The sequence below is a fragment of the Glandiceps talaboti genome, chromosome 1 (genome assembly GCF_964340395.1).
Source record: "Glandiceps talaboti chromosome 1, keGlaTala1.1, whole genome shotgun sequence".
Taxonomy (NCBI): Eukaryota; Metazoa; Hemichordata; class Enteropneusta; family Spengelidae; genus Glandiceps; species Glandiceps talaboti.
In genome coordinates, this window is record NC_135549.1 from 28,110,095 (window position 1) to 28,126,212 (window position 16,118).

The following is a 16,118-nucleotide window of genomic DNA, read 5'->3' on the forward strand; positions in this document are numbered from 1 at the left end:
TATCTATTAAGATTACCATTACAGAGCTTTCAACTTTTGCCCCAAAGTGTAATATATGAGGAGCATTGGCTATTGACTGTGAAACAGCCGAGTATTTACATTACATGTTCTGTAACTAGTGTGGTGGGTAATACATGTATGTGAATACGTATATCTATGTTTGGGCGTCACTCTAGGTGCAGTAATATTAAAGAATTTAGGCAAGAAATGGGGATAAGAACCACAGTTTAGACAAGGTTATGCCATTGTAGAAATTGAGTTTTTCTTCCATCACAATCCAAAACGCAATGACCACCACCCTATCCATAATTTTCAAAACAGGATGATCCCCACTGTCAAATTTAAAATAGCGCCAATGACACTGTAGCACAACTGTATTTGGGTGTTACTATGGACATACTCCTGTTGCAGGTTGAATATATTCACTTGCCTACCCATCCCTGTTGTTATCTTTTCAATATGCGTCATCAGGTTACTGTTGCTAAGGGCGTGGTCATGGTTGGTAGAGCAATTGTTTCAAAATGTTTTCAACAATAACTGCAGAATAACGCATCCAGAAACATCCCCACCAAGTTTCAACCCCATTCACAATGCAGATTTAAGATATAAGCTTTTGACCAAAATTGGTATACCTAATTTGCATATCACTGATGGGGTCATCACATTGTGAATAAAACTTCATCTACAGATGCGCCTCCATTAAATTTGAGCCCAATCTGCTCGGCAGTTTTGGAATTATAGATTTTTGACAGAAAGACTTATTTTTAGACCTAGTTTGCATAATTCCGATGGGATCATCGTGTCTTGAACAATTCTTAATATAAACACGCTGAAAAATGTTCCAACCACATTTCATCCCAATCTGCTCGGCAGTTTTGGAATTAAAGATTTTACACCAAAAATGCACATTTTTATGCCTAATTTGCACTTCACTGATGTGATCCTAAGAATGTTGCCACCAAATTTCAGACTGATCTGCCAAGTAGTATTTGAGTTTTTTGACCAAAAATCACATTTTTTGACCCAAACCATGACACACACGCGTTGCAAGATAATTTTGATTTGAAAGATTTCCGTACTAGACACCCAAGGTAATATATCCACCAAATATCATGGCAATCGGTCCAGTGTTTTTTTTTACTTTAAGTTGTTTCCACACACAGCCATCCACACGTCCAGACGTCCAGACAGGCAGACAGACAGACATTTTGCCATGCCTATGGCGCTACTGAAGCTAATAAGTTAAGTTGTCCTAAAACAGAGTAAACCCTCTCCCTAATCCACTCCCTCCTCCCGATGAAACTGACCAGTCCCTAATATATAACCTTTTCATTTCAACGTGAAAGTTCTGCAGTGAAGTTGGCCATTTCTCGAATTTTATTGATTATTGCATATTTATGTAAATATTCAACTTGGCTCTTAAAATTACAAAGTGGGTCCTAAGGACACTCATCACAAATGACATGTGGTGCTTTATCCGGTTTTTGATAATCCTAACAATGAAATCGCAACCACTTGATTTTATGCATGATATACATTGGACCCGACACACTGATGTGCATTAAACACAATTATAACACTTTTGAATATTGAACCTGACTAAAACTAACTATAATATTGACTACTCAGAGCCATAGAAAATATAGACTCATGCGATAAAATAATAACTTACTAAATGGCAGTCGGCCTCTTCGAAGTCATAGACACAAGTGACTCTAGTAGTTTCATTGTCGCCAATGAAATCAGAATGAGTGTCGTCAATACCTGTGCCAATAATATACACAACCACGTCTGCACCGTCGTTCAATGCTATGGAAAAGGCGGGGGTGAAAATATAACATTTACATTATAATACAGCAATGTACCGGCAATCAAAACAACCAACCACACACACACACACACACACACATAGTACATACGGAAAGGTAATATTATACGTCTGTCTGTCTGTCTGTCTGTGGATGTGTGTGTATATGTATATATGTGGACACAATATCTCACAAACCACTGCATCGACTTTCATCGACCACTTTCATATGGTAAGGGTGAGGTTTTTTTTTTTTTGTTTCTCATCTCCAATGGAATAGTCAGGTGGGTCGGGCGGGCGAAATAAAAAAAAAAAGGGTTGCAAGAAAAAAAAATGTATTTTTTCAGTTCTATTCTCTATCCTTTCTGTCCTGTTAGTCTCTATACAACTTCATTTCTCTTCTCTTTATTGAATTCCTTGTTACAAGTCTCTTTCCTTCATTTTAGCAAGGTTGACAAGTCTGTAGAACAACTTTGTAAGAAGATGATTAAATACTTATCATCCTGATGGGTGTATATCTGTAGCCATGAACTATTGTGTGATTTTATCAGGAGTACTAATACATTCGTCCTATTAATCAAAGTGGCATTGCCATCGCTAACAATGTTTTCAAGTTATCCAATTTGAACTTTAGTATGTAACTTTTTGAAACACTTACGTGATTGTCATCAGTGTGCTAGATGAATTTTCATTTATATAAACCATTACTCCTATGAAACATTTTTCTTCAGTGTGAACTTGTCAAAATAATCCACCAGATAACATGTAAACATTTCTAGAACTCAGAACCCCTTTGGGATTTACTGTTTAAAAGTAATTAAAAGTAATAATGTAAACATCGGAATGTCTTCAAAGGTCATGCATGTCATGGGTCATGAAACGCTATGGAGTCGGTCATTTCCCTGATAATACAACTGATTTCAAGCTAAAAACTGGTCAAGAATGCAGTATGACTTTTACCAATTTTAAGCATAATTTTGAAAATGATGGAAATATTCTGAGCTATTATTAAATTGCAGCAAAATGTACCGTGTGACAGTATTAATTTTGAGCCCTGTCCCTCATCAAATCTCAACGACTTCTGCCATGATGAAAGACACATGCTGCTCTGACGTAACAAAGGGGTTGGGTGGGTGGGTGGGTGAGAGGGGGGGGGGGGTTAGACGGTGGTGTTCTGCCAAGGTTTCCAACAAGTGGGGACACAGGCCCCTTGGTTCCAAAAAGTGGTGTCATTTGACAGGGAGTGGGGTCAATTATTATTGTCTATGAAATATTCATATAAATTATCTCAGACCACTATAGAGATACTGTGGTCTGAGATATTCCATTACGTATAGACCATTACCTAACTACATAAAAAAATTCCATTCATAATAACAGTTCCCAGTAAGCTATTTTTTGAAAATTGTGTACTACACATTACACCTTAGAAAAAGAAGGCAGTTAAGATTATGTAATTTTAAGTTATATATATATATATATATATATATATATATATATATATATATATATATATATATATATATAGCAGATTGATACTCACCGAGTTATATATATATATATATATAGTCTGATGAACGCATTGAGCGTGAAACTCGGAGTTACAACTAAGCACCTCAAGTTCCAACCAACTTACTTTGATTATACATGTATATATATATATATATATATATATATATATATATATATATATATATATATATATATATATATATATATATATATATATATGAATGATATATTGTTTAGAAAGATTGGACAGCCAGGTAGTCACAATTTTTAATCTGAATATCAATGAATAGCAGTGCTAAAATTTATAATTCCCTTTTTCAGACAAGGACAATGAACAACTTCAAAATAAGTCACAGTGAACATATGATTGAATAAAAACTTTGAGAAATCCTAAACTTGTAACCACTTGTTTCATTTTTAAAATTGTTAGTACACTGCTGTGTTTATCGTTCCCTCTTCAAATTCATGACATTTTTAAGAAAAAAAATCCCTGACTTTAAAAAGTACCAAATGTGAACGAAAAACTTACAAATAATAGTCAAACAAACTTTAAAATAATTTATTTTTTATTAATTAACCGTTACTGGCTGTGTATCATGATTTGGTCCTGCTATATCAAATGACAGCATAGTTACGTACCGTAAACTTGCTGACATTAGGTGTCCTTGAAACTCAGAACTTGAATCTTTAACTAAAACTATCAACAAAGTCAAAGTTTGGATGCTCTGTAAATATTACATCAATTTTTTTCTGATTTTCTGATCTGATTTGAAGTTCGTTCTTCATGTCTGACCGGGCGCACATGCATCGGCCGTCTATAGTAGCCATGCCATTGAGTGATTACGCATTGATTCAGTGCCCAACATTCACATGTGTCACTAGCACTGTCAACATCATGCAACACGATCCCCTTTTTCGGAATCAAAATACACATGTACTCATTTAATTTAACCCATCAACAAATGAAAATCACAACCTGTCCCATAAATTTGGTTCACGAAGGCTTCTGAGCTGTGGCATGGGAGATAGATGTTAGGGGTAGCAAGTTCAGTGTTTCGCACACGTCAGTGATTAGGTCAGAGGTCACGACAGTGACAGTAGGCAAAACATGTGACGAGAGACGTCCATTTCGACGTCTCATCTAATCCCTCTAATGTTTTAATTTGTAGATTAAGTTTATCAAAGTTGATCTTTTTGTGGCATTTTTTATGTTAACAATAGAACTGCGCGTTGTCACTGTATCTTATATGATGTCAACAAAACTTTCCCTTACGCAGTCAGTATACTTCTTGTGGGATTCACGTCGAGTCAGAGCCTGGCCTGGTCCGGCCGTGGACTTAGATAATTTTGATGTCTGCCGTAAAATGAATGCGCCAAAGCGACGCAAGGTGGGAAAATTATTGCTTCATTTGTAATTTTAGGGGGCCAATGCCTAAGACGCCATGGGGAACCTTACAATTTGCTGTGCTCAGGGGTCGGTCGGAAATTAAAAAACTTTTTTTTTTCTGATGTCGGAGCTGCAAATTAGGGTCGGTCGGGAGATGAGAAACAGAAAAATAAAAAGGGCCGCCCTAATGGCTAGAACTGATTGACAAGAACATCCAATGAAAATTGTGTTGTGCCACTTAATTTGTACTTACATAAGAGAAGAGACAAATCAGGTGTAAACTGAATGCCTCCTATAGGGGAAAACCCACAGAGATTTGTTCCTACACAAATTATCCACGTCTGACTAAATAATATTCAGTGGATGTTCTTGTCAAGGAAATTGTTAATTTTTTCTTACCATATGGTACGTACTTCCCATCTAAATTAGGAGAGGGTTGGTCAAGACGATCCAAGTGCCATGGTATGGTCTGAGATGCCGCAACGGCTACCAATGCGAACAGAACTAACACCTGCATGGCTATACATAGAAAACAAATTGTGTAATTGAGAATTGTACAAATATCGTAGCATGTGAGTTCCTGTATGGAGAGCCATGGAAAGTGCTTGAATACTTTTGGATCCTACTAAATTTCGAAATTAAGTAATCTTGCTGCTGGGTGTATATTCAACAATTCTAGTTAGTAGTTTGTGTATGCTGTATGAAGCAATGATGGTCAAATGGCTAGGGTGGCCGGTTTGGATTCTGTTTGTTTGAGGCTAGCGACTGCTGTTTGTCTTTGATTGGCTAAAGTCCTTGATATGAGAAACAGATGAACCAAAATTGTCCCGCCAGTTGTATAAATGGGAACTTGGTATATGACGGAGACTGCGATGCGAATGCTTCTATTAAATTGTATGATCGTACAGAGGCTGCAATGGATAGTGCTGCTAAAGGAGTTGCGAGAGATGTTTACCAGGCCGTTGAATCAACATATATTATTATATATAAGGAACTATCACACAATGCCACACAAGCTCAATAAGCTGTTCGTTTGGGGAGAGGGGTCTGGCGTCAATGCGGTTGATGAACTTCATTTTCGCATTTCTAACCAAATTTAGAAAACATTCACGCCTTCAACGTGACAGGACAGATTCTGTATTTATTATTGAGATGTTGATAAGTTGACTACAATTTACTGCTAATGTGATATACAGTGCTGGGTTTCCATCAATATTTTAATGTGTTTACAATGCTTTTGTTTTACATTGCATCGATCGTAATGACACTTTTAATCGTGGTGACATCGTATATATAAACGTATCGATGCTGCACTACTGAACGCTTGTTTAGGGGGAGAGAGGATTTTGGCCTCAACGAACAAAGTTCGTTTATTGAGCTTGTTTGGCACTGTATATGTAACCAAAAGTTCTAGGAGATCTCTTCGATTGAGTGAACTATTACCATTATAGATTAATTCAGCTAATTGTAAAGTACAATATTAGAAATGAAGTTAATATAATTGTAAACCTAAGGGTTTCAGTAACCATTTTGAGGCAATTTAGAGCACCATTCATAAGTAAAACACAACTTAGTTATATCATAAAAGTATCACAAATTTTAGGGTTTCAAAAGTTTAAATCATTTGAAGTCATATTGACACAAATAATGATAAAAAGGATGAAGTAGAAAGTGAGAAAATTTGAGGAAATCAGGCATAGCGGAGGTCAGTTACCATTTAGAGATACAAATTCATTAAATTATTTGAAAGTGTGTCTCTATTGGCTATGTTTGTGTGCAATTCAACATGTTCATATCAATGGAGGCACAGATTTTAGAGTCCATCCAGTAAATTTCAAGGTATTTCATTTCTTATGTGTTACATGTACAGCAAGTTTTTATATCACATGATGACACAATGCAACTCATGGCCTGCAATATTGAGAAGTCATTTCCAACAAAAGTGTTGCTTAAAAGGTGCGATGTTATGACTCCATGTCATATGCTTGGGATGTATCAAGAGACAAAGAGTTTATGTCATACTTGAACGTCTATTTATAACCAATGTTTATGGCTTATTGTATGCACATACATTTGTTGTATGGAAATTTTAAGTACAGAAGGGTGGTTCATGATTTCGTTCAATTGTTGAAAATAAGATGAGCCCCCTATATTCACTTAGTAAAAATGATGACCCGCCTTCTTTGAGTCCCAAATTAAGATTTACCCCCCCCCCTGCCGCCGTAAAATCTTAACTTTCCCTGAGGTTGAAATCGTGATCGCCGTTGAGGGCGCTGATTTTAGGGTGTGGAACCAAATATCAATATATGATTTTATTTATTCTACGTATACCACATCATGTATACAGCTACAAAATTATGTTCACACACAGGGGATTCAATATTGTCCAGGGTGTACGATATTACGAATAAGTTATTGTATCTAACAAAACTGTTCAAACAAATGTTCAGGTTGCATTTAGTGCAGCTTTGATCACTTAATTTGTAGTAAATTGTAATTTTGTAATTGTAATTGGAAAAGTAATCTGCATATTATAGTGATTTTCATTACCATGGAAATATGGATTTTTATAAAGTGACCTCCTTTTTGAACTCAGCATAACAAACTACCCCACTCAAGTTGAATTGGTTAATATTCAAATAAACTCGATTATTATTAAAATTATTATTTTACAACAATTATAGTGTAGGAACAAAATTCTAAACCCTTATGGAAGGCACTCAGCTTACATCGAATTATACTCCTTTCCAACTCTTCTCCATTGTTTCAACTGTACGCTCTTAATTTCATTTAGCGGACACTTTTTTCGTTAACGGGACACTTTTACACAAAGAAAGTATCTGCGTACTGTTAATACATGAAAGGAACTGTCCGCTAACACTTTCCACCCACGAATGAAACTGTCTTCAGCAATGTAACCACCATGTGCTCCCTGTCTAATACTGTGTTTCTGCACCTGTCATTCTGTAAAGGGGGTCTCGAACACAGTACCTCTAGTTCTGTACCTATCTATCCAAAGATATGCTCTATAACCACTTCACTACAAAGTGACTTTTGCAGAAAGCAGGTCTCCATGTAAAATTGTTCATTGACTTATCAATGCATATGTGCACCAGGGTTAATAACAGAACTACTGATGGGTAAAATGGAAATACTGTTCAATTTGGGACTGTCATTTTGTTACAGAACGAGTCCTTGCCAGTTTCGTGGATTTCACACTAAACTTTTGGGGAAAACATCTGATTATTTGGCTGAGATGTATATGGGATTTCTATAGTGAATTTTGTAATTAATGATAATGGGTAAGAGGCTACATAACAGAGCAGTAGATAACAACGTTGACTTTCAGGTGAAAAACCTAAAAATTCGATGTATAACTTCGTTACAGTACAGGTCCTCGGCTATTTACTGTTTTTATTAGGACAGTTTTGGATAACCCGTCCGTTATTTTAACCAAAACTGTCGGGTTAACCAAAACTGTCCTATGAAAACAATAAATGTCCTCCGACGTGTACTATAACTATCAGTTAGTAAGTATATCTCTGATTACTTGATGAATAAACATTGCAGCTAGTGCAGGTTAAGCATTCGTTTATATTATTTTATACCCTATGATTACGTTCCATATTCTTGTATTCACGCACAAATCTTGCATTACCCGTTTGCTTATATTATGATACATTTGTCAATTATATTCCTTTATTGTATTTCAAACATAAATTGGGCTGTTTTATTTCACATATATTTCTTCGCTAATAACACATGGTATACATTGCAAATTCCCTTTTTGAAATACATCTTCGGCACCTTTGAGCATCCCTTAGGGCAAACTACATATTATTTGACCGTGGAAGTGTCATCAACATTTCCATAGGTTGGCCATAATGGTGTGACATCTCCTGGGTTTCACCTCGCCTTTAAATTTCTTTTAACACGAACCTTGCAGTACAACGTTGTGGGTTGATCAGAGCCTTGTAAACCTTGTGTGCCGTCCATTTAGTGCGGTACATCAATAATTATCGACATTGCAATCCAGATGGAATATATACTGGTTACTTCACGACCATGTTATACAACATGTGCAAATAGTCACCATTTGCCCTCGCCTCGCTAACCCTGTATGAATGAATCTATTTACTTTTGATTTTTGATTTGCAAAATAATGTTATCCTGCTTGAAAATTCAATGTGAATCTGACCAAGTCTGAGTTTGTAACTCATTGCAGTGCAAAAAGTTCAAAAAATGTGCAAAAGGTTTGTCACTGTACGTACAATCACAAAGATCTTTTACACATTTAGTAATATTTTGCCATGTATTGAGTTTCAAACAAGGACTTGGTATATGTTGTTTCACATTGATTTTTCAAGCAGGGAGTCATGATATAATTGTTTTGCAAAGTAAAAATCCAAAAATAAATACCCAATCCTCATCCATATGGCCACATTAAAAGCTTTGATATTGAAAAAGAGTCTGTTGGAAAACTTATGAGATTTAGGTAACCTCGTTTTTTTTCCTTTTCTACCTGTACATACATCTATTTCATTATAAATAATAAAGAAAGTACAATTGTCAATCATGAAATCCATGTTGATAAGTAACAGCGTCTGTTGTTCGACAAAACACGAACACGAAAATAAATTAGTACAAACAGAAAGGATACTCACCCTTGGTATTACAACGTTGGCTAGACTAGACGAGAGTTGAAGTGGCATTTAATTGAACGTCTAATCTATAAATATATTTCCCGTGGGAACGACATGTGTACTACGACATATCTATTTGTATTACTTATCCCATCCTCACGAGATGCATCAGATACACAGATACAGATATGATGTTGATTTATTTCACGTTTGAATTATATGATTATTACAAAATGATAAGGTGTTCTAAATGTAAGGACACATTTTTATCAATCGAATAGCACCATGCATCTGGTATCAAAGGCGACATCATCTCAGCCGACCAATGAGAGAGAATCCTTCACGGTAATCGTGTTCGACTGCCTTCAACTTTAACCAACCGGGAGATTTGATAATATGGTTACCTTTATGCACTCTTCTCTAACGCAAATTTAAGAGTTGAAAACTGACAGAGAGGTTTGTAATATACGTCTGACCTTATCCTTAGGGAGCCTTCAATGATTTGCATAGTGGGGGAGGGGGTCAAGCTCGGCCTGGTGAGTATGATAAGATTCTTTCCCAATTCTGTCTTCAAACAAATGCCTTCACTAAAGTGTCGTTCTCTGAAACATGACCCCCTCTCTTCAAATACATGTCATGTAGTTACAAAACATTATGGGTTATAAAATATCCGAAAAAGGACATGGGTCCTTTGATCAATGGCAATGACTCAATTTCACTGCTGCCACCATGATTTTAAAAATATTGCTTCTTTCCCACTACATGTAGTACTACTACTACGTCCATGATAATGAATTTGTATGAAGGCAGTGCAACAAGTCATTTCCCTGTCATGATTTAGTTGGCAGAAAGACCATTCGGCAAAATATTACTCCCTAATTCACCCCACCCCCTAAAATATGGTTCTCCCCATGAATACCCTGTCCCTCTCCCAATGTAATTACTGAAAGCTCCCTTAGTAATCAGGAAAGATAAAGTTTGCTAGGCCAACCAATGAGAGGAAACCATACTATAATTTTATCTTTAAAATTTTTTGTTACCTTTCACATAGAGAGTTGGATATGGTATTCGATACAGTTTAGAGAATGGAATTGAATAGTTTTCAACTTTGTTTTCTTTCTGATCGAGACTGGAAATATTAGGCATGTTGTATAGCAGTCCGTGTGAGTTGATAAATCCGTAGATATTAGGCGACGATCACGGACTTAGCATAATGTTTCAAACTCTAGATTTGCTTATCAACAATTATAACAACATATCCAAAATAGATGACTAATTTAGACAAATACTGGAAGTAATACTCGACTCGGTCACGAATGTGTTTCCACAGATATAGTTTGGCTGCTTCACTCAGTCAGACAGGGTAGAGCGCAAAGGCGATACGTACCATGAGGAGAATTACTATGGCTTTCAGCTGCGATACAGTACTTCCCATGTTAATGTCAAGTTCAAAGGGCCAGGGTCAATTTCCTCTTTGTAAAACTTGGGATAATGTGATAGTTGGAAATATATCTTAAACCTGCACTGGGGTCTTACCTTTTCCACCAGACAGCCAACACTATTGTCGCTCAAATCGCTTTTACTGCACTATACTATGTGTACTGCTACACAAACATGTTTACCAACAGGTGATTCAATACTGTTCAGGATATATATATATATATATATATATATATATATATATATATATATATATATATATATATATATTATAATATACCTAGTGATAATGCTGTGCCATGATTCGCTAGAATCAGTCACGTGATAGGAAAATAGAATGACTATTTCCCTAGGGAAATAGTTCCCTCAACTATTACATGGTCACGTGACCACCGTGAGTTCACAGCAGGTCAAAATGGCAGCTTCTGATGATGTCGTCTGCCACCGCTAGTTCACAGCATGAGGTATATTATAAAACACATATTGCCTGGCCTATATTCGGTCTATAGCACCCGTTCATTACCCCCTCGTGACTGTGAGTTACCTTCGGCCTCGGGAAATAGCATGTGATTCTGGTAACTCACAGTCCCTCGGTTGTAATAAACGGGTGCTATAGCCCTCATGGCCAGGCAATATGTGTTCAATATCAAGTCATCTGTTAACCCATCTGACATACGAGATTATTAGATTACGAGTATGTCATTTTATCCAACAAAATATTTTGAAATGTTGCTTTAATCACACCTAGTGCAGTTGTAATATACACGTAAACATATAAGTGGAACGTGTCTTCATTATATGCTAAAATGAGCACCGATACTTGGATTAAAGGCAGTATTATGTCAGTTTGCCATTGTACATTTACAGAAAGTAACGAATTTTGGAAATTCAATATAATGGTGGTCTGGGGTGGGGGTGGGGGCAAAGAGCACCCGAAGTGAGGGTGGTGGTTTGCGTTGAAACATCTCTACCATAATTTTTCTATCGCAAACGATTACCTTAGAAAGCACCAGTACTATCATGTTGATCTGTGAAAGACTTCACACTCCCCCCCTCCCAATTTACAGATGCACAAAGTCATAGATGCACTGAGAAAAGTATGCAATGCCATATGACTAGTCTACAATGTAGTTCCTGACACCCGTGTTCATATGACAGACTACTGTAATCATCCCATTACAGTGCTCATGTAGTTTGAATTGTTTTTTTCACAATTTTTCTAACAGGAACAAGATTATGCAGTATTTGTCAAACTTTATGGTACTGGGTTTTGCTTTGTGAATGCAGATTTTTAACTTTTCAACTATATGTTTCATTTTAACAGCAATTGTGTCTAATCTTAGTGTGTTTTCGTGTAGGGTCTATGTTTTTTATCAGTTCGTTGCGGTAAAGTGGGTTAAACTCCGAAAGGCCGAGAGTTCAAAACGAGTTCAAAATAGCACGCAACCACAGACAAGTTTCTGCCTTGTCTGTGACACAACGAACTAGACATGTCCACAGACAAGAAAGAAACCTTCCTTGTCTGTGACATGTCAAAGCAATTTGTATACGTAGTTTTGAATTAGACGTTGCAGCGTGGAATCCCTAGCCTCCGACGCCTCTATACTCTTGACGCCCTGATTGGCCAATGCTCACATTAGTAACTGTCAGTCGAAATGTAATGTACCCACGCAGCGCGGGCTACAACCAAATATGCTAACAGGGCAGGTTCCCCGTTTCCTTTCCCATTTGTTGACAGGGTTGTCTTGGTAGATAGCCCCCCCCCCCCCGGCTACATCAGCGAGCTCCGTCCGCCCTTCCGTCCATCTGTCTGTAATACGTCATTTCTCAGACATGCAATACCCGATTTCTTTCAAACCTTATACAAAGGTGACATATCATATGGGATATATGCACCTCAATTTGATTTTTGATGTATGCAAATTTGCCAAAATGGTGGCCATATTTGTAGTGAACAATCATTATTTACTGCATAACTCAAAAACTGTGACACAGAGACACCACTCAAGTGTCTACCCCATAATATCAAGGGCAAGCTTTCTTTGGAGACCTTGACCTTTGACTTTGACCTTCCGGTTCAGTTATCAAAATCAAGCCAATTCCTACCGATCACAGACACATTGTAGTGTTTACACATTTCCAATTTCATTTAAATCATGTTTACAAGTGATATGAAGAAAAGAACTGTACACAAGCATTATTATTGATGCTCGCATAATTTTTGCCGAATGGCATTTATTTGTTGCCACCATTTTTTTTAAAATCGTGTCTCCATTCAGTCACATAGAAGTAAAGTATTTATGGGGTCCTGTATTCCACAAAGATTTGTTTTTTAAATACCTTAGGGCAGGGAAGATTATGGAATAGAATGGCAATGTCTGTCTGTCTGTCTGTCTGTCTGTCTGTCTGTTTCTCTTCTTTCTGTCGCTTTGATAATATGATAATTTTCCCCTATAAACTGATGTATTTTGGGGAGTTCAAGTTTTTAACACACCTCATGGACATTGTAACGTGAACAAAATGAACACAATTCTTTTTCATCATCTAAGTTGCATTTCTTCATTGCATGTACGGTCTATGATTTCTTAGGCTTAGAATATAGAGAAAAGTAATTTCTTTCACATCTCAATAGTAAATAAATGACTTATCTTCCATTAACAAAACAATATTGAGTTAATTATTTAAAGAGATGTGATTCACCTACTTTGTTAATAATACTCCACCTCAATGTAGTAAAGGCCTCTTTGGCCTGCAGCTGAGTGAACGATACGTGCCTTGCTTTCGATTATTTAATCAGAAGCTTCTCCACTGTCTATGATAATTTATAATGCACTCACTTACAAGTTGGGTAGAGAGTACTTGCAAAAGCGGACCTGTGACTGAACCTTTTCAGACTAAGCCCTGTTTTGAGCCACACTTGTCTATTGTCATAACTGAAACTTTTTGAGAGGTCACACAAAACCTAAAAAGGCAGCCACAGAAAAGTCAGCATCATTATCTTTGTTCTTATTTAAAGAACACAACAGTTTTATATTGACAGAAGAAAAAAATTGGAATGTTAATAATCGATGATTATAGTCATAAGGAAGGTACGTTTGACCTGCCATCTATTGATGCAATTAGAAGGCCTCAAAAACCTCATTCAGAAATCAAACTTGCTTGTCAGCTTGTCAGAGATGGTGCTAATCCCAAGATTTTACAAGTGGACTTCATTAATAAATACTCTCCAATAGTCATGCCAACATATGCAAACATTACAGAAGCTAATGTAAAAAGGAAATGAACACTACAGACTCTCATAGAGACATCCTACAATCACATGTCCAGCCCACAGAAACACAAAATAAAGAGAAACACCACACAGAGGGGTCAACCCACCACACACAGGAGACAACCCTCCACAAACAGGACCACAGTGACTGTCAATGTGAACAAGAATACAATGCATGCAGATACACATACCCACATAGTTCATCTACCTAACAAAACTAACCATTCCTGCTTATTCTCACAAACATGTAAAAAAAAATATGAAAACTCCCTTTGGATCTTTGCCAGTCTAACATGCACTATATCATCTACACTGACAGGAAGTAATGCATGTAACCTGGTTGCCATTCTCCTTACATCAAACTTTTTGTCACAAATAAGTTGTTCCTCTTCCCACATTCCTGACAATCTCTCAGTCCAGCATTTCTTCAGTATATACTGAATGTTAACACAATACAAGAAGATCACCTAACAGAATGCATTCATCACATACGTACATGTACTGGACATCTCGACTTTGGTGTCTATGATGCAGTTACATATAGCTAAGTCCTTTGTCACATGTGAGGGATATTGCAATTGGTCAAGAAGTTGGCACTGTCTATCTAAATAAGGTCAATTCTTTCCAAAACAAACCAATCACATGTACACCTTCTAGATTACCTCATCCAACTCGTACACAAAACAACACTGCACTCATATACATACGAAATAGGCGTTCATATTTATCCATGTTTGTAAATAATAGCATAATTTTTGTAGATATACATTCTCATACCAGTTCTTCAAAAGATAACCATAATCACCAGCATGGTTCTTTAGTTTTGTCAGTTAGTAAGTCTCATATTGAGGAATTGTCCATTGTTTTGTATGGGTCACAGTGATATTCAGCATTATGGCTCATTATTGTCGTAAAGACCACTACCTCGATCAGTCCAATGTTACTTAACTGATACACGTGACTCAGCTACCCACGTGACCATGGCCCGAAGGATTCTGAATATTCACTTTTTTCCCCATTCGGTGGTCGTAGAACAAATGACTGACTATTGCATTCTCGCAAACCAGAGCTATTATTTCTTCCGCGACACTGCGAAATTGGTCGACAGTGCCGTAAAAGAGGCTGTGGTTTACGACGATGGATTATTGCGTATGAGACCGTTGTGTGTTATCTCTTTTAGTGGTCTTGGGTCTTATATAAACTAAGAGTTGTCAAGGAAAATAGAATATGTAGAATATTCGAACGTTTTGTGTCTCCTATTCTGATTGTGTGCCAATATTTCGTGTCATTTTTTAATAACAAAGGATACTTTTTCTACGCTTAGTGTAACTTGCGTAAAAAAAACAAAATTGGTGGCGCACGACATGGCAGTGCATTGTATAAAAGGTGCGATATTAATGTCCACTTCATCATCCCTGGAACAGTAAGCAAACTAGCGATGTTCCCCATGGTCGTAGAATAAATGACTGACTATTGCGTCTGCATCGTTTTTGTGAAAGCCATGAGTTGTCAAGGACAATATAGTACAGAACATTCGAATGTTTTGCATAACACTTACAGTACCTCTAGTGTCACGAATGCCGAATTCTGATTGGCGTGTCGATATTTCGTTTAGAGGGTGTCTCTATTAGTATGCCACACATGTGCAAATCAAGTCAGATACCATCAAAGACGTGTATCGACATTAAATTGACATGTGACTTTTTCAGTTTAATGAAAATTTGATGTAAGTATTTTTGCCCGTGGAAAAACACATGAATTCCGCTTTTGCATTATGTTAAGGCGGAATAAATGCATGTCATGGTGTGAGCAGAGGAGTGAGTCTAACAGGGGTGTAGAGTGAACATGTGTGGTAAGATATTTGGGATAAGACTGCGATCAGAATTTGCTTCAGGGGAGGGGCTGGAGAGGCATGGGTGGGGGCTTCAAAAAAAATGGGGGTGCAAAGGGGAGGGCATGAAAATTCTGATGGTCTGAAAGGGGGGGGACTAATTATTTTCCTCAGGATTTGGACAGAATTAAATCTTCAGTGACGAGGTGGGTGACTGCCATCAATAT